Raw genomic sequence first — 18,030 nt, 5'->3', positions numbered from 1 at the left:
CAAGCACTGAGGCAGATGATTAGTATGCATGAATTATTGTAGATTCTTGAACTTACTTTGGTGAGGAAACACCAAACTTAGTCCCTTGCTACTATCCATAATGCATCAGTTACAAGAAACCTTGTGCTTTTGCTAAAAGTAATAGAACTAAAAACTAGAAAACAGACAATGGTTTAGTGGTTTCCCTGATTGCTTGGAGCTAGTAACCATTTATGCAGAGGGTTGAAATGTATTTTTAAATGAGATTTTTTGTGGAATACCAAACTTAGCATCCTTCATTCACCCTTAAATTGTTTTGGTGTGCAACACCAAACTTAGCTCCTTGCAATACAGATAAATCTACTTAACCATTTTATTGAAATAGTTAAGAAAAGAAATCTACCTCTGGTTGGGTTGCCTCCCAACAAGCGCTTCTTTATCGTCATTAGCTTGACGTTCTTCATCCTTGTTTACCCCAGCTCATGAATGCTCTCTTCTTTGTCCCAATGGCCTCCCAAGTAATGCTTTGCCCTGTGACCGTTTGCTGTGAAATTGTTCTTTGTTGCTTTATCTAGCAGTTCAAGGCTTCCATAAGGAAGAACCTTTGTCACCAAGTAGGGACCAGTCCATTTAGACTTGAGTTTGCCAGGGAAAACTTTGAGCCTGGAGTTATACAAGAGTACTTGCTGTCCTGGTTTGAACTCCTTCTTTCAGATCCTTTTGTCATGCCATCTCTTAGCTTTTTCCTTGTATATCTTAGCATTTTCATAGGCTTCCAGTATAAACTCATCCAACTCATTTAATTGCAATAGCCTCTTCTCTCCTGCTGCTTGAGAATCAAGGTTGAGGAGTTTAGTGGCCAAGAAAGCTTTATGCTCAAGCTCTACAGGGAGATGACAAGACTTGCCATATAATAACTGGAAAGGAGACTTTCCAATAGGAGTTTTGAAGGCTGTTCTGTATGCCCAGAGAGTATCTTCTAATTTTCTGGCCCAATCCTTTCTTGTGTTCCCCACTGTCTTCTCCAAAATTCTCTTCAACTCTCTATTTGCAAGCTTTGCTTGGCCATTGGTCTGTGGGTGATATGGTGTGGCTACTTTATGTATCACCCCGTATTTGTGAAGTAGTTTCTCCATCTGTTTGTTGCAAAAATGGCTACCACCATCACTGACAAGACCCTTAGGCACTCCATATCTAGTAAAAATATGCTTCTTAAGGAATTGGAGGATAATTTGTACATCACATGTGGTTGTTGCTATGGCTTCCACCCACTTTGAGACATACTCTACTACTACAAGTATGTACTTGAAGGAATATAAAGGTGGAAAAGGGCCCATAAAATCTATGCCCCAAAGACTAAAGAGTTCTACCTCCAGGATGTAGTTTTGAGGCATCTCATTCCTTCTTGTTAATCCTCCAACTCTTTGGCATTCATTGCATTGATGAACAAACTCTCTAGCGTCCTTGAATATGGTTGGCCAATAAAATCCGCTTTGAAGTACTTTGGCTGCTGTTCTTTCTGGCCCAAAGTGTCCACCATAAGCCGAGCCATGACAATGCCATAGTATGTCTCTCACCTCTCTCTCAAGAATACATTTCCTAATCATTCCATCTGGACACCTCCTGAATAAGAATGGTTCATCCCATAAGAAATTTTTGGCCTCATTGAGCAGCTTCTTCACTTGTTTCTTGGTGAATTCTTGGGGAATCCTCCTTCCAACCTTGTAGTTTGCAATATCTGCAAACCATGGGCTTGTTGAATTTGTAAAAGGTGTTCATCTGGAAAACTTTCATTCACTGGGTGTGAAGCTTCTTGATTTGTTTCTTGTGGCAGCCTTGATAAATGATTAGGAACTTGATTTTCACTCCCCTTTCTATCTCTTACTTCAATGTCAAATTGTTGTAGCAGCAACACCCACCTAATAAGTCTTGGCTTTGAATCCTGTTTAGACATAAGATACTTGAGAGTAGCATGATCAGTATATACTATAACTTTTGAGCCAATCAAGTATTGTCTAAATTTATCAAATGCATATACAATTGCCAAAAGCTCTTTCTCAGTGGTGGTATAATTTTTCTGCGCTTCATTTAACACCTTACTTGCATAGTATATAATATGATGCAGCTTGTCTTTCTTTTGCCCCAATATAGCACCAATTGCAAAATCACTTGCATCACACATAAGTTCAAAAGGCAACTCCCAATCTGGGGGTGTGATGATTGATGCTGTAGTGAGTTTTCTTTTTAAAGTTTCAAAGGCATGCTTGCAATTGTCATCAAAGATGAAAGGATTGTCAATCACTAGAAAATTGCTTAGTGGTTTAGCTATTTTTGAAAAGTCTTTGATGAATCTCCTGTAAAAACCAGCATGTCCAAGAAAACTTCTTACTGCTTTCACACTAACAGGTATAGGAAGCTTTTCTATGATCTTTATCTTAGCCTTATCAACTTCTATACCCTTGCTTGAATCTTTATGCCCAAGAACTATCCCTTCAGGAACCATGAAATGGCATTTCTCCCAATTCAAGACCAGATTAATTTCTTGGCATCTTTTCAAGACAAGAGTCAAATGATGCAGGCAGGTATCAAATGAGTTACCAAAGACAGAAAAATCATCCATGAATACTTCTAAGAATTTTTCCACCATGTCAGAAAATATAGAAAGCATACACCTTTGAAAAGTTGCAGGGGCATTGTATAGCCCAAAGGGCATCCTTCTATAGGCAAAGACTCCGAAGGACATGTGAAGGAGGTCTTCTCTTGATCCTTGGGATCCACCACTATTTGATTGTACCCAGAGTACCCATCCAGGAAGCAATAATAGGCATGTCCAGCTAATCTTTCCAGCATCTGATCAATGAAGGGGAGAAGAAAATGATCTTTCTTTGTAGCCTCATTGTGGGGTTTAGTCTTCTCTGAGGTTGCACAACCGGTTTGGAGTCTTCCTCCAAGAGTATCTTGTGCATACATATGGCAGGACTTATGCCCTTCAGGTCATCAATGGTCCATCTGATGCCAGGGCATTTTGGCCAGTTTCACTGACCTTTTCTTTACTGTTTTTAAGGTAGTTTCATGCATGTTCTTAGAAAATAAGCTAGTTTTGGATAGATATTCACTCACATCTTGATTCAAGCATACATTGTGCACTTTACATGATTTCTTGAGGATTTTGCATGAATTATATGACAAATTGGATGATGCATGACTCATGACTTGGACTAGAACTTTGATGCACTTTGTTGCTTGATTTCAGGACAAAGGAAGCAAGGAAGAACCACGTTAGCAGCCACGTTAGTCTAACTAACGTGACCACTAATGTGGAATGGGAGCTAGCTTGCAACGTTAATGAGAAAAGAAATCGCCAATAACGCTCTCGAAGCCATCATAACCCATGTTAAGAGTCACGTAAACTAAGTTAACGTGAACTCTAACGTGGAAGAAAGAAAATGGAGCCAACGTTAGTGACACTTACCTTTGTCACTAACGTTGGACCAAGCTCATAAGTGGCCACGTTAAGAGCCACGTTAACTTAGTTAACATGGACTCTAACGTTAAGAAGCAAAAGAGAAGCCAACGTTAGTGACATTCACCTTTGTCACTAACGTTGGCCAAGCCTCCATAAGCCACGTTAACTCCCACGTTAACTTAGTTAACGTGGAAGCTAACGTGGAGAGAGCAATTGATAGCCAACGTTAGTGACACTTACCTTTGTCACTAACGTTGGGGTGAACCACCAAGAGCCACCATGAGCAACGTTAACTCCCACGTTAACTTAGTTAACGTGGAAGCTAACGTGGATAAAGAGATGATGAGCCAACGTTAGTGACACTCACCTTTGTCACTAACGTTTGAGATGGCTAGCATGACTACGTTAGAAGCCACGTTAACTAAGTTAACGTGACTCTAACGTGGGAAATAGGGGCACATTGGAACGTTAGTGACAAAGGTAAGTGTCACTAACGTTCTCGAAAAATTGGCACTGCTACGTTAGAAGCCACGTTAACCTAGTTAACGTGGACTCTAACGTAGGGACAAGGGAGGACTCTCCATGTTATTGGGAAAGGTAAGTCCTAATAACGTGTGCAAAGGACTAAGAGGCAACGTTAGTGGTCATGTTAGTGCCACTAACGTTGAAGTCAATGTGATCATATTTGGGTTAGGAACGTTAGTGAAAAAGGTGATTGTCACTAATGTTCTCGAACCCACTCTTTCACTTAACGTTGACACCACTAACGCCCTGAGTCAAAGTCCCTGCCTAGTTCACCTTTTCTCTCTGCAAGCAAAGCTAAGCCCAATAAAAAGGATAACTGCTTCAAACTCAAGATTCAGAGGCCCATACCCAAGACTTGAAGAGCCAACTAGAAGATGAGAAGAGTAGTATATATAGGAGTAGCTTTGAATTAGTAAAGAGGAGGTTGGAAACTTTAGGGAGCCTTTGGCATAGAACTACTCTTTGTATTTTACTTTCTCTGCAATTCTAGTTTTACTTTCATCATGTATTCTCCATCTTGGTTTTCATTTTCCAGAGCTATGAACAACTAAACCCCATTCATTGGGTTAGGGAGCTCTGTTGTAATTTGATGGATCAATATTAGTTTTCACTCTCCTTTTTCTATCTTTTCTCTTGATTTTACTACAAAGCTTTTGATCTTCATCCAATTGGGTAGTTATCTTGGAAAAGAAGCTATTCATACTTGGATCTCTTCTGAACCTTGAAAGAGGAATGAAGAGATCATGCTAGAAATGCTTTCTCATGCTGGACCAAATTGGGTTTGGATGGATATGTGACTATAATCCTACCAACACTTAATTTGGGAAATGCATGTGGTATAATCCGTGACCATACTTCATTTCTTCTCCTGAGCAATTGACCAAGGAATTGGCTATTGATCAAGATTTGAGAGATTGAATTACCAAGAAATTGGAATTCGATCACTTAAGATTGCCAAGGAGATCAATGAATGCATTGATTGAGGAAGAGATGAAAATGAACTTGATCTGGAGAATGCAACATCTCCTGAGCCCAATGAACTCCCCATTTCTGATCTTACCCATTCTCTTTAATTTCTTCCATTTACTTTTATGAGCAATTACCCCATTCCCGTTTAAGATTCTGTAATTTACTTTCCGCCATTTACATTCAGCTCTTTATTTCTAGCATTTACTGTTTCTGCTATTTACTTTCCCGCCATTTAATTTTCTGCAAATCTCAAATCAAATTCTGGTTCGCTCAACTAGAACATTCCTCTAATTAAAGTTGCTTGATCAATCAATCTCTGTGGGATTCGACCTCACTCTATTGTGAGTTTTTACTTGACGACAAATTCGGTACACTTGCCGAAGAAAATTTGTTGAGAGACAAGTTTTGTGCATATCAAGTTTATGGCGCCGTTGCCGGAGATTGATTTTGTATCAACAATGATTAAGTTGGAGGATCACTAGATTGAGCATTTTTCTTTTGTTTGGTTTAAATTTCTGTTGAGTTAATTCGCATTCAGTTTTAGTGAATTTCTTCCCTTCCCCCTACTTTTTCGTTTATTTATTTTTTAGTTATTTACAAGTCAGTTCACTAACCCACTAACTGTTTGATATATTGCATCACTCACACTAACAGTAATTCTAACAGAATACTTTCTGGATCTGTTTCCTTGCTTGTACTTTGTTGGTTGTATGACAGGGAGGAGAAGCGGGGCTTCAACTTCCTTTGATTCTGAACATGAGAGGACCTTCCTTAGATTAAGGAAGGAAGCAAGAGGAAAAAGAGTAGTGGGTGCTGAGGAAGAGGAAGAGTACTTTGAACTAGACATGGAGGAGAATATGGAGAACCATCATGAAGAAGAGGCTCACAACCATGGCAGAGAAGGTCTAGCAAATCATGCTGGGCAAGAGAGAAGAGTTCTAGGCTCCTACATCAACCCAAACCCAGGAAACTGTGGGAGTAGCATTCAAAAGCCAACCATACATGCCAACAACTTTGAACTAAAACCACAGCTCATCACCCTTGTTCAGAACAATTGTTCATTCGGAGGAGGCGTCCAAGAAGACCCCAATCAACATCTAACCACCTTCCTGAGGATATGCGATATTGTGAAGTCTAATGGTGTTCATCCTGACACCTGTAGACTACTTTTGTTCCCTTTCTCACTCAAGGATAAGGCATCTAAATGGCTGGAATCCTTCCCTAAGGAAAGTTTGACAACCTGGGAAGATGTGGTGAACAAATTTAGCCAGATTCTATCCTCCTCAAAGAATCTACAGGCTGAGAGCTGAGGTTCAAACTTTCAGGCAGCAGGATGGTGAGACTCTATATGAAGCATGGGAGAGGTTTAAGGACCTAACAAGGAGGTGTCCACCAGATATGTTCAATGAATGGGTGCAGCTACACATTTTCTATGAAGGCCTTTCTTATGAATCAAAGAAAGCAGTAGACCACTCATCCGGGGGATCTCTGAACAAGAAGAAGACCATTGAGGAGGCCATAGATGTCATTGAAACTGTAGCAGAGAATGACTACTTCTATGCCTCCGAAAGAGGGAACACTAGAGGAGTGATGGAGCTAAACAATGTAGATGCACTGCTGGCCCAAAACAAGCTCATTACCGAGCAATTAGCTGACCTCACCAAGAAGATGGAGAGGAACCAAGTAGCAGCAATCACCACCTCATCAACAACCCAAGAGGGAGTGAATGCAGAGGCAGAGAGTGAGCAGGAGCAAGCCAACTACATTGGGAATTCCCCTAGACAAAATCATGACCCATACTCCAAGACCTACAACCCTGGTTGGAGGAATCACCCAAACTTTGGGTGGGGTAATCAACAAGATCAAGGCCAAGATCAGAGACGTCACAACCCCAACAACAATGCAGCTCACCAACAATTCACACAGAGAACATATCAACACCACCATAATAACATCTCTCTACATCCATATCAAAACCAAAATAACACTCCTTATCCACCTCCAATCCCAACCTACCATCATCTGATGAAAGACTCTCAAGGATTGAGAACCTGCTTGAAGGCATATGCCAAGAGATCCAAGACAACAAGGTGTTCAAAGAGGAAGTGCGAGCAAATTTTAAGAACCAGGGAGACACCATCAAGAGGTTGGAATCTCAAGTGAGGTATCTCTCTGAGCAGATTCCCAAACCTACAGATGGATTCCTAAGTGACACAGAGAAAAATCCGAGAGGTGAAACAAAGAAAGTAAGATGGAAAGATTGTAAGATGGTCACTACAAGTGATAAGGAGACTGAGGACAAGCCAAACAGGCCGCCAGAACAACTTGGAGATACCTTAGCAGAGAAGAAGGAAAAAGATCACCAAGAACCAAAAATCTCACAACAGGAGCTGCTGAGACTCTATTCACCCTTTCCCCAACTACTCAATGGTGCTGTGGAGAAGAGAATATACTCAAGATTTCTTGACTTGTTTGCATCTCTGCATGTAAACATACCATTCATCAAGACCATCCAACAAATGCCTGCATACATCAAGTATATGAAGGAACTGCTTCCCAAGAAAAGCTCACTCAAGGAAGGCCAAACTATAGTGATGAACAAGGAGTGCAGCGCCCTCATTCAACCAGAGTTGCCTACAAAAAGAAAGGACCCAGGGAGCTTTCACATCCCCTGTGCCATAGGAGAAACAATGTTTGATAAAGCACTCTGCGATTTGGGAGCAAGCATCAACTTAATGCCCTTATCCCTTATGAAAAGGCTGCAGATCAATGAGATAATGCCCACAGATGTAGTCATCAGGCTGGCTGACAAAACTCAAAAACAAGCAATAGGAGTGGTGGAAAACGTGTTGATAAAGGTTGGGAAATACTTTCTTCCCACAAACTTTGTCATATTGGACATGGAAGAGAGTCACACTTACCCAATCATATTGGGAAGACCATTCCTAGCTACAGCCAGAGCACTCATAGATGTGGAGCGAGGGGAGCTAATCTTGAGGATCCATGATGAACAGCTCACCTTCACTATTTTCAAACACTCACAAGAAACAGATCAAGAGAACAAGGAACCAAGGAAGGATCACAGTGAGATACTGAAGGAAGAAACAAGCACGAAAGCACAACCAGCACATCTGGGAACTCCCTTAATTGATGAACAAGGCAAACAGCAACTGCCACAGCTCAAAGAAAATCATGAGAAACCTAAACCACCAGAATCATATGAGACCAGTAACCACATTTCCTTAGAGGAGGAGGTCACAAAGAGTAAGACAACATCACAAGGAACAAAGAAGAAGGTACCAAGGAGGTGGAGGAACAAGAAGATCCCTACCGAGGACTTCTCTCCAGGGGATAAAGTGATCTCAGCTTACTTCCCAGATATCCCCCCTAATCTCCCCACTGTACCATCTCAGTTACCTAAGGTCTTCACTATCAACAGAGTTCTCTCCTTGGAACATGTAGAGATCATTGATACAGCCAATAGATATAGGTCCACAGCAAGAGGGGAGGACTTGAAGCATTATCAACCTCCCTGATGAAGGAGAAACGTCAAGCTAGTGACGCTAAAGAAGCGCTTCATGGGAGGCAACCCATGTTTTATATGCTTTTAGAAAATAGTGAATAAGTCAATATTCATGAATTCCAACCCAAACTTGACAAACACTTGGTAAAATCCTTATTAGGCAGTATATAGTGAAGAATAAGTTTGGTGTTCAAGGCATGCCGAGAGAGCATGAATGCAATTCAGAGCATGCTAGTCCTGGAGCCTTGAACAAAATTTTTTCATCACAATGCTACAAACTAAGTTTGGTGTCACCCAAGGTGCCACCAATGTGCACATAAGGATACACAGTTAGTTAGTTAGTTGGTGTTCATGAATAAACAATCTAGTTCTTTTTCTTTATTATTCTAGCAATAAAGTTTAATTTCTCAATGATATTGATTTTTCTTATTTTTTTTATACGAAAAGGGAAAGGAGCATTGAAAGGGATTGATTGGACAATTAAATGAGGAAGGTTCGGATAACACAAAAAGGAGAATATTTCACACGTGTCTCAATGGGGAATGCATGGGGAATGGTTGCCATGCAACATTGGAAGAAGAACAAACTTGGAAACTGAACCAACCCCATCATAAAGTTGGTAATCCTTGTGCTTATTCCATACAAAACCACATCCGTTCATCATACACCAACCCCATCAATCCACACCTTTCATCTCCTCCTCACTTCCCTATATAAGTGAATCCTAGTCCGTACTTCCCCTTCACACCCAAAGTGCTATTTCTCACACTTCACACATTTGGCATCCAAATTCCTTCATCACACCTTGTCCTAACCAACCAAATTCCTCATCTATCTGTACCTTCCACTCTCTTCACACAGCAACTCAAATTCATGGCAGCATCGAGCACTCAAGAGGGACACAAAGAGGACAAACAAGGTGGAAAGACAACTATCTGTCATGAATCATATGCTTGAACACACCCCATGAGACTAGCTAAATAACAAGATCCTAATAAGAAAAAGGGAAAGAACAATCAAAGTTGAAGAATAAAAGAAAAATAGCAAGAAAAGAGGCTAGGCACCAAGGGTTTGAGTCTTGAGGGATGTATCTGTGGTGTTCCTATACCAAGGATCTGCTTGGATTACTAAGCTCTCAGGGGTGCTTTATCACCTGGTAACTTGGGTTAACTAACCCGGGATTATCAGCTGAAAGTCCACTATCAAGAGCAATCTTTGCTACAGAACATTTAGTAACCCAAAGAGGTGCTGGACACCAAGACCTCAAGGAAAGAAAATAAACAAACCATGTGCCTGTGGTGTGTATGTATGGGGGAGAGACTTGAGGAAGTAAGTCCTTAGGGGTGCTTCAACACCTAACACCTTGAACCAACTGGTTCAGGAGTGTTGGCTGAAAGCTTATTCTAAAGAGTTGCCCCCTTACAGAGCACTTAGCCTAAGAACACAAATAAGCCCTGAAATGACAACAAAAGGATCAATGAATAAAAATCTCATGGGATGCAATCAAGTGAGTATTCTAGAACATGATAAAGGTCTGAAAGCCAGTAAAGGAATGAACCTAAGTTGCTATGCATGAAACCACCATAAAACTAGGGACATGACTTCCACAAGAATGACTCATTTTCTCTTGGTATTCCATTCATCATTCTCTTGTTCCAGTACTTGCTTAGGGACAAGCAAGCTTTAAGTTTGGTGTTGTGATGCCAGGGTATTTTGGCCAGTTTCACTGACTTTTTCTTTACTGCTTTTAAGGTAGTTTCATGCATGTTCTTAGAAAATAAGCTAGTTTTGGGTAGATATTCACTCACATCTTGATTCAAGCATATATTGTGCACTTTACATGATTTCATGAGGATTTTGCATGAATTATATGACAAATTGGATGATGCATGACTCATGACTTGGACTAGAACTTTGATGCACTTTGTTGCTTGATTTCAGGACAAAGAAAGCAAGGAAGAACCACGTTAGCAGCCACGTTAGTCTAACTAACGTGAGCACTAACGTGGAATAGGAGCTAGCTTGCAATGTTAATGAGTAAAGTAATCACCAATAACGCTCTCGAAGCCATCATAACCCACGTTAAGAGTCACGTTAACTAAGTTAACGTGAACTCTAACGTGGAAGAAAGAAAATAGAGCCAACGTTAGTGACACTTACCTTTGTCACTAATGGTGGACCAAGCTCATAAGTGGCCACGTTAAGAGCCACGTTAACTTAGTTAACGTGGACTCTAACGTTAAGAAGCAAAAGAGAAGCCAACATTAGTGACATTCACCTTTGTCACTAACGTTGGCCAAGCCTCCATAAGCCACGTTAACTCCCACGTTAACTTAGTTAACGTGGAAGCTAACGTGGAGAGAACAATTGATAGCCAACGTTAGTGACACTTACCTTTGTCACTAACATTGGGGTGAACCACCAAGAGCCACCATGAGCAACGTTAACTCCCACGTTAACTTAGTTAACGTGGAAGCTAACGTGGATAAAGAGATGATGAGCCAACATTAGTGACACTCACCTTTGTCACTAACGTTGGAGATGGCTAGCATGACTACGTTAGAAGCCATGTTAACTTAGTTAACGTGGACTCTAACGTGGGAAATAGGGGCACATTGGAACGTTAGTGACAAAGGTAAGTGTCGCTAACGTTCTCGAAGAATTGGCACTGCTACGTTAGAAGCCACGTTAACCTAGTTAACTTGGACTTTAACGTAGGGACAAGGGAGGACTCTCCATGTTATTGGGAAAGGTAAGTCCCAATAACGTGTGCGAAGGACTAAGAGGTAACGTTAGTGGTCACGTTAGTGCCACTAACGTTGAAGTCAACGTGATCATATTTGGGTTAGGAACGTTAGTGAAAAAGGTGATTGTCACTAACGTTCTCGAACCCACACTTTCACTTAACATTGACACCACTAACGTCCTGAGTCAAAGTCCCTGCCTACTTCACCTTTTCTCTCTGCAAGCAAAGCTAAGCCCAATGAAAAGGATAACTGCTTCAAACTCAAGATTCAGAGGCCCATACCCAAGACTTGAAGAGCCAACTAGAAGATGAGAAGAGTAGTATATATAGGAGTAGCTTTGAATTAGTAAAGAGGAGGTTGGAAACTTTAGGGAGCCTTTGGCATAGAACTACTCTCTGTATTTTACTTTCTCTGCACTTTTAGTTTTACTTTCATCATGTATTCTCCATCATGGTTTTCATTTTCCAGAGCTATGAACAACTAAACCTCATTCATTGGGTTAGGGAGCTCTGTTGTAATTTGATGGATCAATATTAGTTTTCATTCTCCTTCTTCTATCTTTTCTCTTGATTTTACTAGAAAGCTTTCGATTTTCATCCAATTGGGTAGTTATCTTAGAAAAGAAGCTATTCATACTTGGATCTCTTCTGAACCTTGAAAGAGGAATGAAGAGATCATGCTAGAAATGCTTTCTCATGCTGGACCAAATTGGGTTTGGATGGATATGTGACTTTAATCCTACCAACACTTGATTTGGGAAATGCATGTGGTATAATCAGTGACCATACTTCATCTCTTCTCATGAGCAATTGACCAAGGAATTGGCTATTGATCAAGATTTGAGAGATTGAATTACCAAGAAATTGGAATTCGATCACTTAAGATTGCCAAGGAGATCAATGAATGCATTGATTTAGGAAGAGATGAAAATGAACTTGATCCAGAGAATTCAACATCTCCTGAGCCCAATGAACTCCCCATTTCTGATCTTACCCATTCTCTTTAATTTCTGCCATTTACTTTTATGAGCAATTACCCCATTCCCGTTTAAGATTCTGCAATTTACTTTCCGCCATTTACATTCAGCTCTTTATTTCTAGCATTTACTGTTTCTACTTTTTACTTTCCCGCCATTTAATTTTCTGCAAATCTCAAATCAAATTCTGGTTCGGTCAACTAGAACATTCCTCTAATTAAAGTTGCTTGATCAATCAATCTCTGTGAAATTCGACCTCACTCTATTGTGAGTTTTTACTTGACGAAAAATTCGGTACACTTGCCGAAGAAAATTTGTTGAGAGACAAGTTTTGTGCATATCACCATCCTAGTGCATCTTTTTGAGTTCTCAATATAGCAAGGAGTCTTCCTTCTTCTTCTTCACTCAAGGTAGAGTTGATGATCATTGGGAAGCTATCTGCTGTACCAAGGAATGCATATTTAAGGTGTGGAGGTAGAGGTTTCAATTCTTGGGTTAGTTTCTCCTCTGCCTTGCTTTCAGAAGAGCTTTCAGTCACTTGTTTCTTTGAGGCATCTTGAGCTGCTTCCATCTCTCCTCCTTGTTCTTCCTGAATGGTTACTTCAAGCACTTCCTCCACCAGATCTTCTATCATTTTCACTCTCATGTGCTGTGCTTTCTCAGGGAGGTGTTCCACAGCTTTGAAGATATTGATGATCATTTTTTCATCATGTACCCTGATGGTCATCTCACCTTTCTCCACATCAATGATGGCTCTTGCTGTTACTAAGAAAGGTCATCCCAATATGATTGAACTGTGTCCCTCTTCTTCTATGTCCAAGATAACAAAGTCAGCAGAAAAAATGAATTCTCCAATCTTCACCAATAAATTTTTTACAACTCTATTTGGTATCTTGAGTGATCTGTCAGCCATTTGAAGTGACATCCTGGTGGGCTTGACTTCCTCTATTGCAAGCTTCTTCATTAATGAAAGAGGCATCAAATTGATGTTGGCTCCTAGATCACAGAGGGCTTTGTCCAATGTTTTATTGCCTATAGTGCAAGATAGGATGAAGCTTCCTGGATCTTTGAGCTAGCTTTGGTGGAAGACCTCTTTGGATGACAACAATGCATTCTTGGGTCAAGATTACTGTTTCTTTTTCATTCCAGCTTCTCTTTTTGTTGATGAGCTCTTTGAGGAATTTAGCATATAGAGGCATCTTCTCCAATGCTTCAGTAAGAGGGATGTTGATCTCCAGCTTCTTAAAAACTTCTAAAAACTTTGGGAACTGTTGATCCTTTAGCTCCTTTTACAATCTTTGAGGATATGATAGAGGAGGGGTGTAAGGCTTCACTTCCTTCCTCTGTTCTTGTGGAGGCTCCTCTATACTTTGCTTACCCTTCTTTGAAGATTATGGCTGTTCCTCTTTCTCCTTGAGCTTCTCTTGGTCTTGCTTGTCTTTTTCTCCTACTTGCTTCTTGCTGCCAATATCATTCTCCACAGGCTTCTTGTTAGCTTCTTTGCCATTCTCCAAGGTCTTTCCACTCCTAAGTTGAATAGCTTTGCATTCTTCCTTGGGGTTGGGAATAGTGTCACTTGGAAGTGCATTGGTTGGCCTTTCAGCCACTGTTTGCTTGGACAATTGGCCAATTTGCCTCTCTAGATTCCGCAGTAAAGCTTCATGATTCTTATGGGCCAATTCTTGATGCTTGATCATCTTTTCCATCATTATCTCCAAGTTGGAGATCCTTTGAGATTCTTGGGGTGGTTGTGGTTGATTTTGGGATATTGAGGCTGGATGATAGTTATTTTGGTTAGTGGATGGGTTGTTGGGTGGATAGTGGTTGGGTTGAAGTTGATTGTTTTGTGGTTTTTTGTATCGGTTTTGGTTAGTGTTTTGATGGTTTTGATGGTTTGTGTTTCTGGAATTGTTCTAGGTTGAGTTTCTCTACCATGAGTTTTGATTCTGATTGTCTCCCCACCTCAAATTGGGGTGGTTCCTCCAAGAAGGATTGTAGGTATCACCATGAAATTCATTCTGATTAGCACCTTGGTTGTGCATATAATTGACTTGCTCTTGCTGCTGCTCTTCATAAATTTCTTCATTCTGCCCCCACCCAGCTAGTGGTTGATTTGCTGTGTTCACTACTGCAATTTGAAGACCATCAATACTCTTGGCCATCATCTCTATTTGTTGTTGGATCTGTTGATGCATCACCTTGTTTTGTGCCAAAATGGTATCCACACCTTCTAGCTCCAATACACCCTTCCTTTGAGCTGGTTGGCGTTGCCTTTGATGACCATAGAAGTATTGGTTGTTTGTCACAGTGTCTATCAAATTTTGAGCTTTCTCAGCTGTCTTCATGAGTTGCATTGAGCCTCTTGCTGAATAGTCAAGTGCCTCTTGAGCTCTCAGTATCAGTCCTTCATAGAAGTTTTGGAGTCTATCCCATTCACTGAACATTTCTAGTGGGCACTTCCTGATTAAAGCTTTGTATCTCTCCCAGGCATCATACAGTGACTCTCCATCTAATTGAGTGAATGTTTGTACCTCCGTCTTCAATCTGACGATCCTTTGGGGAGGATAGAACTTGGCTAGGAATTTGCTCACTAGATCTTCCCAATTGTTGATTCTTTCTTTTGGAAATGCCTCCAACCATTGAGCAGCTTTGTCCCTTAATGAAAATGGGAACAGCAGTAACTTGTAGATGTCTGGGTGTACGCCATTTATTTTAACTGTGTCACATATCCACTGTGTCACATATCCTCAGAAAGATGGCTAAGTGTTGATTTGGATCTTCCAAGGGACCTCCTCCATAAGAACAGTTGTTCTGCACCAAAGTGATGAGTTAAGGCTTCAATTCAAAGTTGTTTGCATTAACATTTGGGGTAAGTATTCTACTCCCACAGTTTCTTACATTGGGGAAGGTGTAGGAGGCTAGAACTCTCCTTTGAGGCTGGCCATTGTTATTAGCCACCTCTTCTGGTGGATTAGGGGCATTCCCCTCCATTTCTTGATTTTCTTCTTCCGAGGCTTCTTCTCTAACAACTCCCTTCCCTCTTGCTTCCCTTCTCAATCTCAAGAGTGTTCTCTCTGGCTCAGGATCAAAAGATGTGAATTCACCTCTTCTCCCTCCTGACATGCAACCAAAACACCAAGAAACACAAACAGAGCACTCTGTAGCTTGAGTGTAGTTAGGATTAGTGAAGACAAAGTCTCAAACAGTTAGTGTGCTTGATAAAAATAAAGAAAAATGCTTAATCTAGATTATCACCGAACTTAATCATTGTCAATCTAAATCAATCCCCGGCAATGGCGCCAAAAACTTGATGAGGAAAAAATGATTCCACACAAACTCACCGGCAATTGTACCGGGTCGCATCAAGTAGTAATAACTCACAAGAGCGAGGTTGATCCCACAGGGATTGATGGATTGAGCAACTTTAGTTAAGTGATGAATTTAGTTAAGCGAACTTTGATGATTTGAGTGAAACTTGATTAACAGAAGTAAAATTGCAAGAAAATAAAAGTGCAGAATAAAATTGGCTGAATCTTAAAGTGCAGAAGAAGTAAATTGCAGAAACTTAAAGAGCAAGAAAGCAAACAAGCTGAAACTTAAATTGCAAGAAAGGAAAATGACTGAAACTTAAAGTGCAAGAAACTTAAATTACTGAATCTAGATTGCTAGAAAACTTAAATTGCATGAAGAATAAAGGGGATTTGGGTATTGGGATTCAAATTGAACTAGAAAATAGAAGTGCAGTAGATTAAAGAAGTTTAAGATGAAGAGAAATTGTAGAAGAACTAAAACAGAAATGAAAAATTGCAGAAGAATCAAACTTAGATCTGATCCCAATTCTCCAAATTCTAAAAAGGAAAATTAAAAGATAGAAAGCTAAAAAATTAGAAAAGGTCCGTCTCAAATTAAATTTGCTCCTATTTATACACTTTCTATTCTCAGTCATTAAAACTTGGAGTGGGCTTTTTGATTTGGATTTGGCCTTGAATAAGTGGGTCAGGGGGGCTTGATTCTCCTTCCAGTAGAGCGCTCAATTCACTAAATGAGCGCTGCGCTCACTCTCCTTTGGTGTGCATCCCTCGTGCACACGTCTTCTACTAGCGCTCCCTTATTGAGTGCTATGCTCACTTATTGAGCGCTGGCTCTTTGGTGAGTGCCTTCCTTGGTGCGCAAAATTTGAGCGCTACGTTTGCTTCTTTGAGCGCAGCACTATTTGGTTCGCTTATTTCTTCACTAGCGCTCCTTTATTGAGCGCTGCGCTGGCTTTTTGAGCACTGCTTAGTGCGTAGGATGGCCCAAGCTTGCCTTCTCACTTGGAATTCGCAAAAAAGGTAAAAAGTGAGCGCCACGCTCACTCTAAAAGTGAACGCTAGCCAAAATGTTGCTGAGCGTGGTGTTCTCTTTGTGAACGAAATGCTTTACTATTTTGCCTGCTACTTTCTTCATTTTTTCATTTCTTCACCTACAAGCAATCAAACAAGCAATCAAAGTCTCACCAAATTCACAAGGTCTTTGCATCATTCATGAAATCAATTAATTCGAGCATAAAACCTATGATTTTGTGTAAAAAAATGATGTTTGATTGATTCAAAATAATCATGAAAATCCACTCCAATCACTTACTTATGGTGCAAGAAAGTACATAAAACCTAATGAAACAAATGGAAAATGCTTGTAAAAATAGCATAAGATGACTTGTCAAAATATGTTCCCTGCTTTTATGAGCTATCTTCTTACAAGTTTACTTGTTTTTATTGTATGATTTGAATTAGTGGAATCTGATTTATATTTGTCTTGAAGAACTTGTTTACTTTTAACCAAGTAAACTGAACCATCTTAGCATACAGTTGCATTCATATATAGGTTGCATTTCATGAGTCTTACTTTCCCTATTCATTCCCTTTGTCTGCTTGAGCTTAGCATGAGGACATGCTAATGTTTAAGTGTGGAGAGATTTGATGCACGACTATTTCGTGGTACATTTTGTACTTAATTGAGTGGATTTTATCCACTGAACTCACACTTATTCATACTATTTGCATGATTTTACAATTCCTTCCCAATTTTGTTCCATGATTGAAAACTTGCTTCCTAAGCCTTTAAATTGTGTATTTTAATTCCCTTTTATACCATTTGATGCCATGATCCATGTGTTAAGTGTTTTCAGACTTTATAGGGTAGGAATGGCTTAAAGAATGGAGAGGAAGCTTGCAAAAATGGAAGGAACACAAGAAATAAAGGAGACAACCAGCAAGCATCGATGCGCACGCATGACTCACGCGTGCGCGTGATCTGGAGAATTTCACAGCGACGCGTGCGCGTACCTGACGCGTACGCATGACTGACACGTATGCGTGACATGCGCGACCTGCAGAAATCACAGAAAATGCTGGGGCGATTTTAGGCTGAGTTTGGACCCAGTTTTCAGCCCAGAAACATAGACTAGAGCCAGGGGACAGCAGAGACTCAACACATATTCACATTACGCATAGTTTTAGTTTAGTTTTTGAATCTTAGAGAGAATTCTACTCCTTCCTCTGCGGTTCTTCACATTCTAATTTTAGAGTTTATTGCTTTTGCTTTGGATATTGAGAAGAGTCATTACCTCCGTTGAAGTCGGTATTATTCTAGTTTGCTTTCTTATTCATTTACTCTTTTATTGCCCATTAACCCTGTTGGATAAGTATGTTTATGATTTTGGGATTTATTAATGCAAAGTACTATTTTTATATTTAATTAATTTTCAGTTATTATTTAATTTATTATGTCTTCTTCTTATTCCCTTTACATGTCTGTGAACGTTATATTCATTTCAATGGAGTAGACTCCCAACTTGACTTGGGAG

The 18,030-nt window shown here is 40.2% G+C and overlaps 1 non-coding gene across 1 annotated transcript; it reads right to left on the bottom strand.

Moving 5' to 3' along the window:
• Nucleotides 1-6,235: 6,235 nt before the first annotated feature.
• Nucleotides 6,236-6,342, bottom strand: LOC148564416 (small nucleolar RNA R71). The gene has a single exon (XR_015884291.1). It is a non-coding gene; the product is annotated as a small nucleolar RNA R71 (small nucleolar RNA).
• Nucleotides 6,343-18,030: the final 11,688 nt, after the last annotated feature.

Source organism: Arachis ipaensis, chromosome B5, assembly GCF_059453495.1.
Source record: "Arachis ipaensis isolate K30076 ecotype BB chromosome B5, ASM5945349v1, whole genome shotgun sequence".
Taxonomy (NCBI): Eukaryota; Viridiplantae; Streptophyta; class Magnoliopsida; order Fabales; family Fabaceae; genus Arachis; species Arachis ipaensis.
Note: the sequence above shows the minus strand (reverse complement) of the source record. Positions and strands in the feature narration are given on the sequence as shown.